At 46.1% G+C, this 15,967-nt stretch overlaps 1 protein-coding gene across 1 annotated transcript in view; it reads right to left on the bottom strand.

Annotated features, from left to right (window-relative positions):
* The window catches only part of LOC140896881 (peroxidasin homolog), a 66,804-nt gene that overhangs the window by 39,396 nt on the left and 11,441 nt on the right, over positions 1–15,967 (bottom strand). The gene's annotated exons all lie outside the window — the stretch shown is intronic.

The raw sequence follows: 15,967 nt of genomic DNA, 5'->3' as shown, positions 1-15,967 counted from the left end.
TACAGCGGACATCAACAAGTCATTTCATGCAGGCTGCCAGGTAACCACCAGGTAGTAGGGGCAGGGCCTGTCTCGTGTTGTGTTTTGTACAGCCCCTAGTACCATGGGACCCTGACCTTGGCTGGGTCTCTAGGCACAAATGTAACAATGTGATTGGAACTGGAATGACTTCAGCAGCTGATTTCAGAGTGAAAACCTCTGCATTTCCAAACTCTGCTGCTGTTTAAAACCTCAACCTACCCCATTTCAGCCAGACAGCTATTTGGCTGACTGTACTGAGCCAGTCCCTTGCCTCGATCAAAGCAAAATAACCCCCTCTGTAAATGCAAACCATACATGACACCAATGTATCCGTGTTCCTGTTGCCCCATTGTTTAATGCACAAAAATCTGTGGAGAGTTTAAAAATCAATTAGAAGCAGAAATATCTGATTTTTGCCACAGGCCTCCCTAATGCATGGAGGGGCCTGACCCCAACTCTCACACTTCCAATGCGCCCTGGAACGTACTCAAAAGTGAGGTTATTTGCAGACAATTTATAAAATACAATGTAATCTGCTGAGCAGCCAATGCTGATCCAAGCACATTAGAGACAGGGAATAAAAATAACTACAGTTCTATTGGTCCTTAGTTGGTTACACATTGCAATATCCCCTGAAAATACAAACTGGATGGAGCAAGGCCAGGATTCTTGGTTTTGTTTTGTTAATTTCAGATCCAAAAGATACAGCCGTTTCTAAGCAGGGCAGCGCGCTGCAAGGCAGTGGACCTCCTAACCAGGGAGGGAGTCCATCCATGTAGAACAACTTGCAAGATCCAGGCCATTGATGGTTTGCCAAGATGGGACCTAAAGGATCGATCCTGTTCCCCACTGAAGTCAATTACAAAACTCCCAAACTCCCACCAATTTCCATGGGGGCAGGAATCTTGTACGAACAAGCTGAAACTAAAAAGTTTGCAGACAAGCATATGTAAGTAAATGTTCTAGAGGAGACAGGATTCGATAAAAGGAAAATAGTTAACTGTGTGTGCCTCAGTGACCCCCTGTGGGAAAGGAAATGAAATAAAAAGTATCAGAAAGTTTATTTGTTTAATATCTTATTAAGAAAGGGCCAGATCATAAATGGTGCTATGCCAGTTTCCACCAGCTGAGGATCTGGCCCCAAATATCTAAATTGTATCCTCAGTGACATAGGTCCTATTCCTACAAAATTTCTTTGGGGGTTTTGGGTGCACAAGGACCAATCAATCAGTCCCATAACTGTTAACAAGAATATTTAAAATCAAATTTCTTTTATGCTTTGCATCTGAAATTTTGTTGAGCACATTTGCTGAGCACAACTGAAAAGCTACTTTAAATTATTCATTTCTTTCTATTTTGTAGAATTTACAATATTATCGCTATTCGATGATGGGAAAATAGTGAATTTGGATTTAACGTGGTTACTTCTCTCTTTCCATTTGGCAAGCCATGGGCTACGCTTAATATTACTTGCCCTTTTTATTCTCTTTTCCCCCTCTCCCTTATAGTAAATAAGCTGTGGGCACATTGGAGGGGAGAAAATCAATTTAAAATAATGGTATAAAAAGCATCACCCCAGAACAGCCTCAATTGTTGTAAGTACTTGTAAGAAAGTTGGAGAAGTTGCAACTGCATTTAAAAGTTATTTCAATGTACCGTCAGAAATTCCTTCTTGCTGATAAAATGGTCTGGAATGGAGAGTTTCCAAACAAGAAAAAGAAACAAACATTCTGGGGACTGAGTTAATCAGCTCTCAGTAGACCAACGTTCTTTGGTTACAGGAATAGTACTAGGGAGGAGGTATTGTTTCATATTCTCTGTGTATATATAAAGTCTGCTGCAGTTTCCACGATATGCATCTGATGAAGTGAGCTGTAGCTCACGAAAGCTCATGCTCAAATAAATTGGTTAGTCTCTAAGGTGCCACAAGTACTCCTTTTCTTTTTGCGAATACAGACTAACACGGCTGTTACTCTGAAACCAGGAATAGTACTATGTAGTACCTCAAATGGCTAGATAATTCAAGATAGAACCCTCTGGTTCCTCTAACTCATCCCCCAAACACCTTTTATTCTAAAATCCAAAAGCCTATTTTAAAGCAATAGAGTCTATGCCCTTCACAAACGCCTGCTACTGTACAAATAATGTTGCATGTTCCCAAAGCTCTGTAATACAGAGTGCCCACGGTGTGAACTCTGGGGAGAGCATACATAAACTGGGTGGGTAGCTTGGAACGCTCAGCACTGGTCTGGGGCCAGAAGGCTTTTGGACTGGGGGCCCCACATCCCAAGGAGGAGAGCCAGACAGAAAGTTTACACCCCAGGAATGTGCCAATTATCTTGATAACACGGGGATCTGAAGGTTGAGTCCAATACAACCGGCTGGTGATCATCCTCTAAAGGAGACTCAGCCAGGGCCATAGCAAACACATTTCACCAAAACAGGATTGAGAGGAGCAAAAGCAGGGAAGTTAACCTCTCATATGTGCAAATACAGACTTTCCATCAGGCATCCAAAACACTTGGGACTTATTAGTCTCCACACCACCTATTGTGACCTCACGCTGTGGTAGATCTCCGGCTGACTTCAGTGAATTCCCATCTAAACAACTCCTGATTAATTGCCTGTATTTTGTGGAAGAGAAGAAGAATTAAGTTTTCTGTCCCCTCCTCCCCCAGGAATAAAGCTGCACTGGCAATGACATTCCATTGACGTAAGATTTTCCTCCCAACCTTGCGACTCCGTAATGGGAAATAGGTAAACACAACCCGAGCCATCTCGCGTCCCACAGGGGAAGGGGGTAAGTGTGTCATGGGGAAGGGACAGGACCAACCGTGCTGGAGCATTTGACACACATCATGGTTGGATTCTTGTTGAGAGCTCCAGAGAATTAAGCTCTGATATGAATTAGGAGAGCAGTGATAGGGAGCTCACCAGGTGTAACTTTAGACAGCTGAGCAAGGAAGAAGTGGCACATGCCTGCTAGCTGGAATTTATGTGTGGGGAATGGTGTGTCTGGCACATCACATTTAGTTAATTTAATGGACCAGAAGCCTAACAGCAAAGGTTAGCTAGATGGCCAGGGAACTGGGAACATAGAGGAAGCTAGTCAAAGGCACAAAGCCACCCAATTTTCATTGACAACTCAATAGGAATTGGGCACTTAACTCCCATCTCTGCCGTTGGAACCTCCCCACCCTAATGTCTATACATGCGGGCTCCAATCCTGCATGTGACTTTAGCCCCAGTTCCACAAAGCACAGAACATGCTTAACGTTAGACATACGCTTATGTCCCATCGACTTCAATGGGATTTAAATACGTGCTTAACTTTAAGCTAATGCCTAGGTGCTTTGCTCACTCGTGGCCTATAAGCAGGAAGACTTTAAGAGGTTCCACATGGGTGAAAGGGTCCATTTGGATGGAATCACTTCCAGGAGTGGGGCCAGATTATATGCTCTTCGGGGCTGGAACAGTGTCTGCTTCTGAGTTTTTATGCAGAACCAAGCGCACTGTTGACATTCAAAGGATGATTATGGACGTGCCAGCTGTGGTGCCTGTTAGGGATGCCCCGAGTTCAGTCCTTAAAACAGGGATTCAAATGCTGTGTTACATATGAAGAATAAAGCACGTTCTCCCCAATAGGTATGAAATGACATACTGTATCTTACATAGAATCATAGAATATCAGGGTTGGAAGGGACCCCAGAGGGTCATCTAGTCCAACCCCCTGCTCAAAGCAGGACCAATTCCCAGTTAAATCATCCCAGCCAGGGCTTTGTCAAGCCTGACCTTAAAAACCTCTAAGGAAGGAGATTCTACCACCTCCCTAGGTAACGCATTCCAGTGTTTCACCACCCTCTTAGTGAAAAAGTTTTTCCTAATATCCAATCTAAACCTTCCCCACTGCAACTTGAGACCATTACTCCTCGTTCTATCATCTGCTACCACTGAGAACAGTCTAGAGCCATCCTATTTGGAACCCCCTTTCAGGTAGTTGAAAGCAGCTATCAAATCCCCCCTCATTCTTCTCTTCTGCAGGCTAAACAATCCCAGCTCCCTCAGCCTCTCCTCATAACTCATGTGTTCCAGTCCCCTAATCATTTTTGTTGCCCTTCGCTGGACTCTCTCCAATTTATCCACATCCTTCTTGAAGTGTGGGGCCCAAAACTGGACACAGTACTCCAGATGAGGCCTCACCAATGTCGAATAGAGGGGAACGATCACGTCCCTCGATCTGCTCGCTATGCCCCTACTTATACATGTATATAAGCATATCAGCTCTCATTAGAGCAGCAATCTTTCTTGATGAAATGCACAAGTGGGTTTTAAATTTGTCAACATAGACGCAAACACTAGATGTTGCTCACTTTGGAAACGCAGCCATCTCTGGAGCGAAAGGAAACTAACTACCATGATCAGCTTGCAACAGTTTGGAGCAGAAAGCGCAGAAGCCGCATATGTGCAACTGAAAAAGCAAAGGGACTGAGTCAGGCAGAGCATGATCCTCCTCGGGAGAATTAATCCATGATCCGAGGTGAACCTCTCTGCAACACAAGCTCTTACAACCTGCTCTGATGAGCACAAGTCTTCAGTTTTGCATTGCATCCAGCAGGTGGCAGTGCCCTGTGACACAGCACAGAGCCCTGTGACACTATGCTGGGACACTGGCCGAGGGTCACCACCTTCCGCAAAGTGGGGAATATTTTTATTTGCCTGTTGGAAAACCTGGCAAAAAGCAAAAGTTTGCCATTTGCCCAGAGGTGTTTGCCCACTTCTCATTCCGCTCTATGCATCTACCCTAGGATTCTCTGGACCATAGCTTCTAAGCACTGACTACATACCCAATGTTCCTTTTGTTAGCAAACTCCCAGTCCTTACAGGGTGTGCTGTCACTGCACAGTTAATCCAGGCTCTTACTTGGGTGTTGCCTCTAACTCCCCCCACTCCCATCCACACACAAAACCCCTCACCCATGTTTGGAGGTGCTTTCAATGTGGACTAGCTGGCCCGGCCATGCTGAGGGTTAGACCCCGGGGCCACTTTCACTGTGGCTGGTAACCCACCTACTTCCCAGTGAGGATGCAGGCTAAACCTCTCAAGTGCTGATCGTCCTCCAGTGCCTTCCCGCCATTCCCTATGTGCCTAGAAAAACAGACAAGGTCTCACACAATTCACTGGGAAAGACTCAGAGTGGCTCAGTTGACTTGCAATGCACAGAACCCTGGGATATGCCCCCAGACATCCCAGCAACACACACGAGTGAGCGCAGCACCACTGAGGACAAAATAACGTGGGTAGGGGCTTTTCTCACACCCGGGCTAGGCTAACCCAGGTGCTCAGACTTGGTGCTGATCACCTGGGCTAACGCTGAAGTAAAGACGTACCCATGGGCACGGTCTGTGGGAATTGCAGAAACCTCTCACATACAGCTCTCTGTTGCATCGTCTTCAGCTTCCTTGTTATTCCAGCTCAAGGCCCAGCTGTCAATGCACCTTAGTCATGAGCTGCAAACGTGGCAATGATTCTGAGGCTTACCAGCTGTGACTATTCTATCCAGCAGGTCTATGAGGCCTGGACTTAGGGTGCAGGGCTTTTCCAGGTGCCTTTTTGCAGAGGCAGACTGAGCAGGCCTCAGAGTGCAGGGGGTCCTGAATGAATGGCTGCCCTGCATCTGTCTAGCAGCTGCAGCTGCCTTGGCCAAGGGGAGGAGCTGCAGTTGTGTGTGGGCCGCACCCAGCAGAGGAGCAGTGTGCCAGCTGGCTGGGGCATGTGGGTGAAGTGAGTGGGAGGATGGGAGGCTGAGGGCATGGCAGAGCAGCAGAACCAGCACAGCAGAACTGGGTCTGCACCCCAATCCTTTGATTTCCGAGTCATCCTGGATGTGGCACGTAGTGGCTTGTCGAGGCGGGAGGGTTAAGGATATAAGGGAGGGGTGGCACGGACACTTCTAGAGCCTAAGAGCTAAGGTGCGATCAAACGCATTAACTTTAAACCTAACCGCAGTGCAGTCCTGGATCTTCTGCGGTGAAAGGCTAGTGTAGGTGAGGGGTAGTAACTTCCTGACACTGGCACTGGTTACTGAAAGGGGCACGGGGAGGAGGGAGGGGGAGACCCTCAAGACTCATTGTGCTGTGTTAGGGAGAACTCCGTCCACAAGCTCATCACCGCAAGGCAGAGATCGCGAGGCTGAATGGCTCTGTATTGACTCAAGTTCATTAACGATCAGCATGGGCCATGCAACAGAGACCAGAAGAGCCGGGGCTGGAAGAGTTCCAGCTAGCCGACAGGACCTAAAAGCTTACCAAGGTGGAAAACTTAGGATAATCTTTCTTTGCCACTGCAGGACCCTACCGAGAACACTAGACAGGGTTTCTAGGAGCATATTATGCTTGCAGCCTTTCAATAGTCTAACTTGGATTTGTTTCTTTTAAAGCACTGCAGTTTATCAAACCTCCTGCTTCAGGGAAAGAAAGCAAGAGGCTGGAGCCAGCAGGGAAATCTTACTTCAGCCCAGGCTGTTTAGAAGCCCCAAAAGACCCTCAGTACGTTTGCAGTGTGCTCCTTTCGTGGCAGTTTCAAAGCCCACTTCCTTGTCTCACTCCCTGTTAGATTCTGAGTACAAAGGTTTCCTTAGCAGGGAGGGTTTACAAATGTCAGCTCCGATATTCCACAGCCGCCCTGCCTGGAAAGAAACGTAAAGCGGAGACTTCACCACACAATCTGCTGCCCTTCCTCTGCCAGCCTACAGGAAGGCTGTTTTTATGTATTTATTTAACAGTGGGGAAGCAGGATTTAATTCTCCAGCTCACATAGCCTCTGGGCCTTGCACTGCATGCTCAGGACTCCTGCACATGGACCATGACCCATCCTCAAACCCTTGAGAATGTTTGCATCAAGAACATTAGCAAGAAACAAAAATCCAGAACAAATCTCACAGGGGATGGGTTTTTTTAAAAAAAAGTCATTTTCTTTGTGACTTCAAAACCCATAAAGATGCATGGGGCAAAAATTTGCCCTGTAACAAGCCATCAGCAAATTCCACAGCTTCTTTCAGTTTTGCTGCAGGAAACAGACTAAATAAATGACAAACACCCAAACTGTGTAGGGCTGTTGGCTCCTGGTCTCCCATTCTCTGTGGCAAGTTGCAACCTGACCACCACCACAGGATGTTACAATTAGAACTGTGCAAATATCTGATTTTCCTCTTCACCAGCAATTCTGAAAAAAATTGAAAAGGAAATCCATTCTTTTTCATTTCAGGTTGAACAAAACATTTCAATTCAACAAAAATGGAAATGGTTTGTTTTGATTACAACCATTTTTAAATGGTTTTGATTTTTTAAAAATAGGATTGAAGCAAAACAACGTGTTGAAACAATCTGAAAAATCAAAACAGTTTGTTTCAAAAACGTCAACACATTTCAATTCTTTTTAGAATTTGTTTCACATTTTTTCCCAGCTGAACAATCCAGTGAAACTGACACAAATACGGGAAACATTTGTATGTCACCAAATCTGCAGTTTTTGCTCCCCCCCCCCCAAAAAAAAGTTTTGTACGAAAAATTGCACCCAGTTCTAGTTTAATGTCAACCCCAAAAGATTCTCGCTCTGCTTTACTGTCAGGCTAGTCCTATAGCAGGATAGGTTACAGTTTGGTTAAATATCAGACCTGTGCATACCAATCTGGAATGGTGGCAATCCCAAATTCTTTAGTGTCATGAAGGGGCAGGAACAGGAGCTAGTCACCCAACTCCCATTGGCTTTCAAAGGGAATTAGGCACCTAATTGCCCTTTGTAAGCCTCCACCAAAATTCTTATCCTGTAGTCCCAGGACACAATAGCTGAATCAACAACGTAATTACTACACCTTGATTTTACTGCATGTATGCCATTCTTCCTGCCTAAAGCCCCAGCACAGAACTTCAACTGGTTTTAAGCATGTGCTTAAATGCTTTCCTGAAAACCTCCTGTCAAATGTTGTTGTATATTTTTAAGACACACTTTTGTAAGGGTGCCTAGGTAACACAGAGCTCTGATCTACTAAACTCCCACCCCGACTTTGTTTGTTTCTTTGTTTCAAGAAGTCTGTTTCCATTAATTTATATAAACCTGGGAAATTCCATTGCAGCCAGAGGAAGGCACGGCTGTTGCAGCGTGATGGGGAAAACGGCCATATAGTGGGTTTTATGGTCAAAGGCCAGTGTCAGTCCGCAAAGTCAGTCACTCCTCTGCACCATCCACATGGGATGCCAGCGGACTCCGAACCTCGGATTGGCAACACTAAAAGTAGGGGTCTCTGCCACTTGAACTAAAGTAGTAACACCTGTCTTTGGTAGCAATGCCACCCTTAAACCTCTCAGGTGGACCAGCCACTAGAGGGAGACACGACACACACTATGCTCCTGTGTTGGGTGCGTAACCTGAAAACCAGCTGTTGGATTCAAGAAATATTTATCCCAGCCCGCACTTCAGCGAAGAGAAATGAAGGCCCCTTTTAGCTTGCAACTTGTTCCAAGCGACTGGGCAGACAGAGGAAGACCCTGGAAGCAGCTGAAACATGGATGGGCCCCTTCCTCAGTAAGTTGTTGGATCTGTTGCTGGCCTGGGTTTATTTTTCCCATCTGAACGCTTTCCCCCTTAGTGCTACCTGGATGCTGGTGAAGGTGCTGGTCAGCTACTCTCCACTCGGTCTGGTTAGTCATTTTCTGCTGCTTCAGATGGCCACAGTGTGTATTTTAGTGGGCGAAATTTGCAAGTCCATTCCTCTGTTTGATAGGAAGCAGTGAGCTGTAAGGTTGTCCCAGAGAGAAACTCGCATGTGCAGTTCCAGGGCTTGCTCATATTTCTTTTGGCTACAGTAGCTTTTCCCAGCTCTGGCAATCAGTTACATCGGCACCCCAGTGCAAAAGTGTGTGTGTGTACACGTACCCGTACATGCACACAGAGTCGTGCTGCCTAGAGGGCAGAGAAATCATTATCTTCTTTCCCTAAGCCAAGGAAAATTCATTTGGGAGCCTACCTAGCAGCACTTTCACTTAATGCCTGATATTTTATCACTAACGTGTTTCTAAAAAGTTTGCCCCGGTGAGCAACCTTTTATCAGTAGGAGGTAGCTGAGAGGCTGCTACCAATCAAAAAGATAAGAGGACCAGTTCAGCCATCCTAGCCCTCTCCATCTGGGCTGGACCACATGTCCTCATTTATCGGCGCCTGAAGGAGAACCCAAGGAATCAGGGACTGGAACAGCAGAATTCTTGTACATTTCACTGCCCTGTCTAGTCACAAGTAGCTGGTCAGGCAGGTAGAGCAGATCTGCACGCAAGCCTACCAAAGGAAAGAGGAGGTGTGTTTTCCAATTTTAGGCCTGCCAGCCTGCAGATTGTCCCTCTGAAAGTAGCTTGGCTGTCTCATTTTGCTTCCTGCCAAACATCTGTCCACATCGCAAAACCATGACCTAATTTGGAATGAGTTGTTTTCTTTACTCGGGACAGCTCCAGGGCTGGAAGAGCAGGGAGCTCATCACACCTAGATTGAGGTGTATTGGCAGGATTGTGTGGAAAAAGTCTGCGTGGCTTTGTGATAAGATGCACACCTGTCTGTCTAAGGTCTCTCTGTCTCTATCTAGGCATTCATTCCACCCTCCTTGCCCTATCTGAGCCCCTTGCAAAATGACATGAATTCACCATGTAGATCTATGTTGGCCTTTTCTCCTGATTGCTCGTGGTACTTACATATCCCATGGTGCTATTTGCAAGATTAGGAATATCGGTCCTGGTGTTCTAGACAAGTAATAGCTTCAGCAATTACATTTTACCTACCTTAATTTACCAGTCACTTTAATTGGATAGGTATTACCTCTTTGTTTCCTGTCCTTTTCATTGCTGCATTTTATTGCTGGCCTAGTATCACAGCTGCCCCATATCAGCACAGATGTAGCTGAATTTCAGCAGTACAGAAAGTGCACTGGTTATTGCATGGGATCCACAAGCACATTGTATGTGACCTTCTGAAAGGTGCTATATAAAAATCAATACATCATCCTAATAGCGCCTGCCCACACATTGCCTGATTTCTAGCTAGAATTATGAGTCCCTCACTTCCAGGAGGATTAAATTCAGCTGCAATTTAATTTTAAAACTGTGAAAGGGAGGGAAGCGAGAGAATGACCCACAGCCATGCCTGGGGGGCGGGGGGGGGTTGAAGTTTTAGTTGGCCTGAGAGCAGAGCAGACAAAGTTGCTGGAACGTATGATGTGCCGGAGCTAGATGGGCACGTACAGCACATGGTCTATTCCACCGCTGAAGGGTGGCACACAGCTCTGTTGCCCAACCCATCAGGACAAGTTATTGTGGCAATATTGCATGTCACCATAAAGCCTCCTGTGACCACTGCTTAATACTCTAATTATAATTGTTCCAGTGCCCCCTTGTCCTTCCCACACCTGTTTGCTGTAACCAGCTGCTGTCTTTTGCCAGACTATAAGCTCTTTGGACCAGGGACTGCCATTTCATTAGGGGACTCTACAATGTGGGCCCCAGACATTAATTGGGATTCTAGATGCTCCAAAGAATAATAGTACAGCATTGAGAGCTACTGTGGGTAGCTCACAAGTAGTGTCATGTGATGGGTGTGAAATTAACTGGTGCCCCATTACAGGTCCTCAAGCACAGGGCTGGATTACCAGTATTCTCCACAAAGCACTGAAATCTGGCACGCTGGTAGAACTGAATAGAAGAAGCTTCCACAGTACCTAGGCTGGCTCCAAGCAATGCAGGCTCTTCTTGGTAAGGCCAAGGACTGGAACAGCGCAGGGCAGAACTCAGTACAACCGAGCTCTGCGTAAGGTGGGATGTGACCTTGCACTGTGTTTGGCTCTGGCTATCAGAGCTCACTTCCTCCAACCCTGTCATTCGCACAATTGATCCACCCATCCAGGGCTATTAAGAGCCCAGAAACCTGAGCCAGCTACTCAGGTCCAGTTCCCATTAGGAACAGGCCTGGGTACAATAGCTACATGGTACCAGCATAGCCTCTTCCCTATCACTGTTCATTCAGAGATACTGCTGATACATTGCGCTCTCTCTACCCACCCACAATTATGGATACTCTAGGAACCTGTTCCAAGCCCACTTCAGTGAACAGGAGTCTATCCATTGACTTTCTGGCCTTTGGACAAAGTCCTAGGATATATAAATATTTAATTATTGCATCATGTTAATTCCAAACATACTAGCTCCCAATGCTCCTCAAAGGGAGGAAGCATGTGGCAGATTGCCTCAATCAGAAAAATAGAGCAAACACATGCTATGTAACTGTCTTATCTTGCCAGGATCTCCCTCATCCTATGTACAGCAGGCTTCTTGGTTGGGCTAGATAACAGAAGATCTTATATTAAAGTATAAACAAGATGACTCAATTAAGCGAAAGCAGCCTCTAGACAATACTTTGTACTGAGTGCAATTGAACTGGAACAAGAAAGAACAACTTCTCTTGCTTAGCACAGAGCACTCAGCACATAGGAATAAAAAATTACAGTCTCTCGTTATTTTGTATTTGTATTACAGCGGTGCCTACAGAGTCCAACCAGGACTGAGGCCCCATTGTGCTGGCTGCAGTGCAGATGCAGTCCCTGGCCCCAAAAGTTTACCATCTGTATAGATAAGACAACGGGCTGGAGAAAGGAATCAGATTATCCCCCTTTTACAAGGTAAGGATTGAGGCAGAGTGAGATTAATAGTGAAATCTTGGCTCCATTGAAGTCAATGTCACCCCAAGTGAACTGAGCTCAGTGGTCCAGCGGCTAGGAGATTGGACTGGGAGTCAGGAAAGTTGGGCTGTATTCCTGATTCTGCTAGTGACCTGCCTTGTGGCCCTTGGTGAACTCTCGGTGTCTCTTCCCATTCCTTGTCTGCATAGACTTAGCTCTTTGGGGACAGGGACTTTCTCTCAGTGCGTGTTTACACAGTACACTGCACATGGGGGCCCCCGCTACCAGACTGAGTCCCAGTCCAGTAACGTAACAATTTATTTACAGTAAAGATGGGAGAAAGCCCTAACCATCAGTCCAAATTTTGGAGGAAGTTTGAAGGGGCTGTTTGAATCCAGGGCTTTTGGTTTGGCTCATTAGAGAGTTAAAGCTAGGCTGGAAAACCTGGACCCTGATCCAAATTTTGTCCAAGTGCTGGGATCCCAGGTTTTTGGTCTGGCCTATGTCTTCTAAGTAATATACACAAGACTTACTCAAATCAAAATCCACCATTTCCACCTCAGGGGGAAATGATAGCCAGACACTGTTCTTTGCATTACAGCAATGGGAGCTTGTATTAAACAACTCAGCAATTTTTATTTAAAAACTTTCCATAACATGTGGATGAAGGGAAAGCAGTGGATGTATTGTTTCTTGACTTTAGCAGAGCTTTTGACACGGTCTCCCACAGTATTCTTGTCAGCAAGTTAAGGAAGTATGGGCTGGATGAATGCACTACAAGGTGGGTAGAAAGCTGGCTAGATTGTCGGGCTCAACGGGTAGTGATCAATGGCTCCATATCTAGTTGGCAGCCGGTATCAAGTGGAGTGCCCCAAGGGTCGGTCCTGGGGCCGGTTTTGTTCAATATCTTCATAAATGATCTGGAGGATGGTGTGGATTGCACTCTCAGCAAATTTGCGGATGATACTAAACTGGGAGGAGTGGTAGATACGCTGGAGGGGAGGGATAGGATACAGAAAGACCTAGACAAATTGGAGGATTGGGCCAAAAGAAATCTGATGAGGTTCAATAAGGATAAGTGCAGGGTCCTGCACTTAGGACGGAAGAACCCAATGCACGGCTACAGACTAGGGACCGAATGGCTAGGCAGCAGTTCTGCGGAAAAGGACCTAGGGGTGACAGTGGACGAGAAGCTGGATATGAGTCAGCAGTGTGCCCTTGTTGCCAAGAAGACCAATGGCATTTTGGGATGTATAAGTAGGGGCATAGCGAGCAGATCGAGGGACGTGATCGTTCCCCTCTATTCGACATTGGTGAGGCCTCATCTGGAGTACTGTGTCCAGTTTTGGGCCCCACACTTCAAGAAGGATGTGGATAAATTGGAGAGAGTCCAGCGAAGGGCAACAAAAATGATTAGGGGACTGGAACACATGACTTATGAGGAGAGGCTGAGGGAGCTGGGATTGTTTAGCCTGCAAAAGAGAAGAATGAGGGGGGATTTGATAGCTGCTTTCAACTACCTGAAAGGGGGTTCCAAAGAGGATGGCTCTAGACTGTTCTCAATGGTAGCAGATGACAGAACGAGGAGTAATGGTCTCAAGTTGCAGTGGGGAAGGTTTAGATTGGATATTAGGAAAAACTTTTTCACTAAGAGGGTGGTGAAACACTGGAATGCGTTACCTAGGGAGGTGGTAGAATCTCCTTCCTTAGAGGTTTTTAAGGTCAGGCTTGACAAAGCCCTGGCTGGGATGATTTAACTGGGAATTGGTCCTACTTCGAGCAGGGGGTTGGACTAGATGACCTTCTGGGGTTCCTTCCAACCCTGATATTCTATGATTCTATGCCAGCAAGCGAACCCAGGGCCCACTGTAAGGTGCAGGCTGCAGCTCATCCTCTGCAGTGCGGTCATCTCACCTTCCAAGGTGGAGGGTGACCATTGGTGCCTGCAGCCATATCCCACGTCCTTATACAACCACACACACACACTCCTGCTGCTACCCTGCCTGCCTCCCCTGGACTGAAATCCTCTCAGGATTCTACCAGTGTTACTCTCTGTGGGAGGAGGGGTCGGATGAAGGATTTGAGGACTTGTTTCTAGCCAAGACTGCCCACACTAAAAGCTTCCTAGCACTTGTAGGGCACTTCACATTTACGAATCCTCCACAACACAGTGAGTGGTACTTAAATGGCAATTCCTGTCCCCACTTTGCAGATGAGGAAACTAAGGTAGAGAGAGGTTAAGGGAATTTCCAAAGGCCACACTACAATCAGAAATACATTTCTTTCATGGGTTCCAGATTATTTATGCAACCATGAGAATAGAAACTTAAAAAAAAAAAAAAGCCGAGATTCATAGAATCGTAGAAACGAGAGACCTGGATTCTCAGGCAATAATCCCTTGAATCTACAAGATGGGGCTGTAGGAAAGATGCAAGTACCAGTTGCGAGACTCACAATAAAATCATGAGAGTTGGTTGATGCCCGTAATCCGAGGCTGGCTGAAAACCTCTTTCCTTTCCACCTGGTTTGCTCCTGCTCAGAACCTCTAGAGGAAGGTTTCTGCAGAATGCATGTGGTTTGGCCAGCTGGCTCCAGTGAAAGAGGAACAAACCAAGGGAAACCCTGTTTTTTTAGGTAATCAAAATTGAAGTGGTTCTTTCTGATAAAGACACCAGACACTAAGAACACAAGCAGCCTCCACTCACAAACTAGACTGAAATCCTTATCACATGGGTCTTCCTGCCACAATCCTTTCACTACCCTGTTCTCTAGACTGGAGACTTTAGGCTTCTCAAGAGCCAGACTGGGAATCTGATTGAGGTTCTCTTTTTAAGTTTAGGTCCAAGAACACAAAAACCTGGCCACAAAGTCATTCCGAAAAAACGCACTTGGAGCGTTCCTTCTGGTATTCGGTACAACTACAACAAAGGCTTCTATAATTTCCTTTAATTCAAGTATGGGGGGAGGGGGGGAAGTTGTTCGCGGATGGTTCAGTAGCAAATCTTGCTGCAGGCTGTAATAAACCGATGGGCATTGTCAGAGGCCAAAGAATATGGAGTCCCCCTTCCTGAATGTTATAAATTAGCAAGCCCCAGAATGATGCTGCAAGTACAAAAGGTCAAATTATTAATAGGAACCAGAGATCTCTCCTATGCAAAACATGCTCTGTTACAATAAAGGCCCCCCCAAACCAAATTAAGATCAGTCCAAGGTCTATCCTGACTGATAGAAAGGAACAAGGTCTATCCTGGCTCAGAGGTAAGAATACAGTGAAGGGATTGTGGTCTGCTTGAATTCCCACCGACACAGGAAGAGCAAAGGGGAACGCTAGAGTTGGAGTGAGCACCAGCAGCTCGGCAGAACGCATTCTGGTGCAGGTAGTGAAGGCAAAGAATATGTAGACATTGCTTCTTCATCGCACACCACAGTTACAGAATATCGCACAGAGGAACGGGAGGGTGACCACCCAAGCGTGGTGTGTGCACAGGGTGTCCTAGGCATCAGCTATGTGGCTGAGGCAGGCAAGGGGGAAAAAAGATAGCTTTAAGCCACTGCTCTGTTCATCTGCTCCTGGGTCAGCCAAGGCCAAAACTGTCCTTAGGGGCTTCTCTAAGCTCTACTGGCCGTACATGTCCTAGGCAGCTGGCAGGATGCCCCATGAGAAAAGGGTTTCACTGCTCAAATAGAAGTCATTAAATTCCAGGTTTCACTGAAAACGGTAAGAAACGTTGCCTAGGTTGGACTGGGGGCAAAATTTTATGCAGAGAATTTAGTTGCATCCGACAGCTCCAGGCACAGCTGAACAAACCCACAGGACGGATATATTCGCTAAGCCATTAGAGGGAGCGGCCAATGCATTCATATAGCAGTTAGACTTATGGCACATACTCATTATCTAACCCAAACATCTTTAGTCCATTATATGCCTAAGCTCCCGCAACCCAGAGAATGGTGCCTGTCACATTGGCAGTGAACTACCCATTTGGTTCCCGTAATGATCAGTGCAGACAGCACCTCCACCAACAGGTGGACCTGCATCTTTATTTTCATGCTAAGTTATCTTGGTTTTGATATTATGTTGCTGTCTTGGTTCATGGGGGCGAGGAGGAAATTAAGTGGTGACTGCACATGCTGGAGTTGTTACTTGCAGTGTTCGAATAAATCCTTTAATTTCTATAAGTGAGTGTTACCTTGCAAAACCAAGGTGGTCTCATGTTTCTGATTCCTTCCATTCTC

The sequence above is a fragment of the Lepidochelys kempii genome, chromosome 13, assembly GCF_965140265.1.
Source record: "Lepidochelys kempii isolate rLepKem1 chromosome 13, rLepKem1.hap2, whole genome shotgun sequence".
Taxonomy (NCBI): Eukaryota; Metazoa; Chordata; order Testudines; family Cheloniidae; genus Lepidochelys; species Lepidochelys kempii.
Note: the sequence above shows the minus strand (reverse complement) of the source record. Positions and strands in the feature narration are given on the sequence as shown.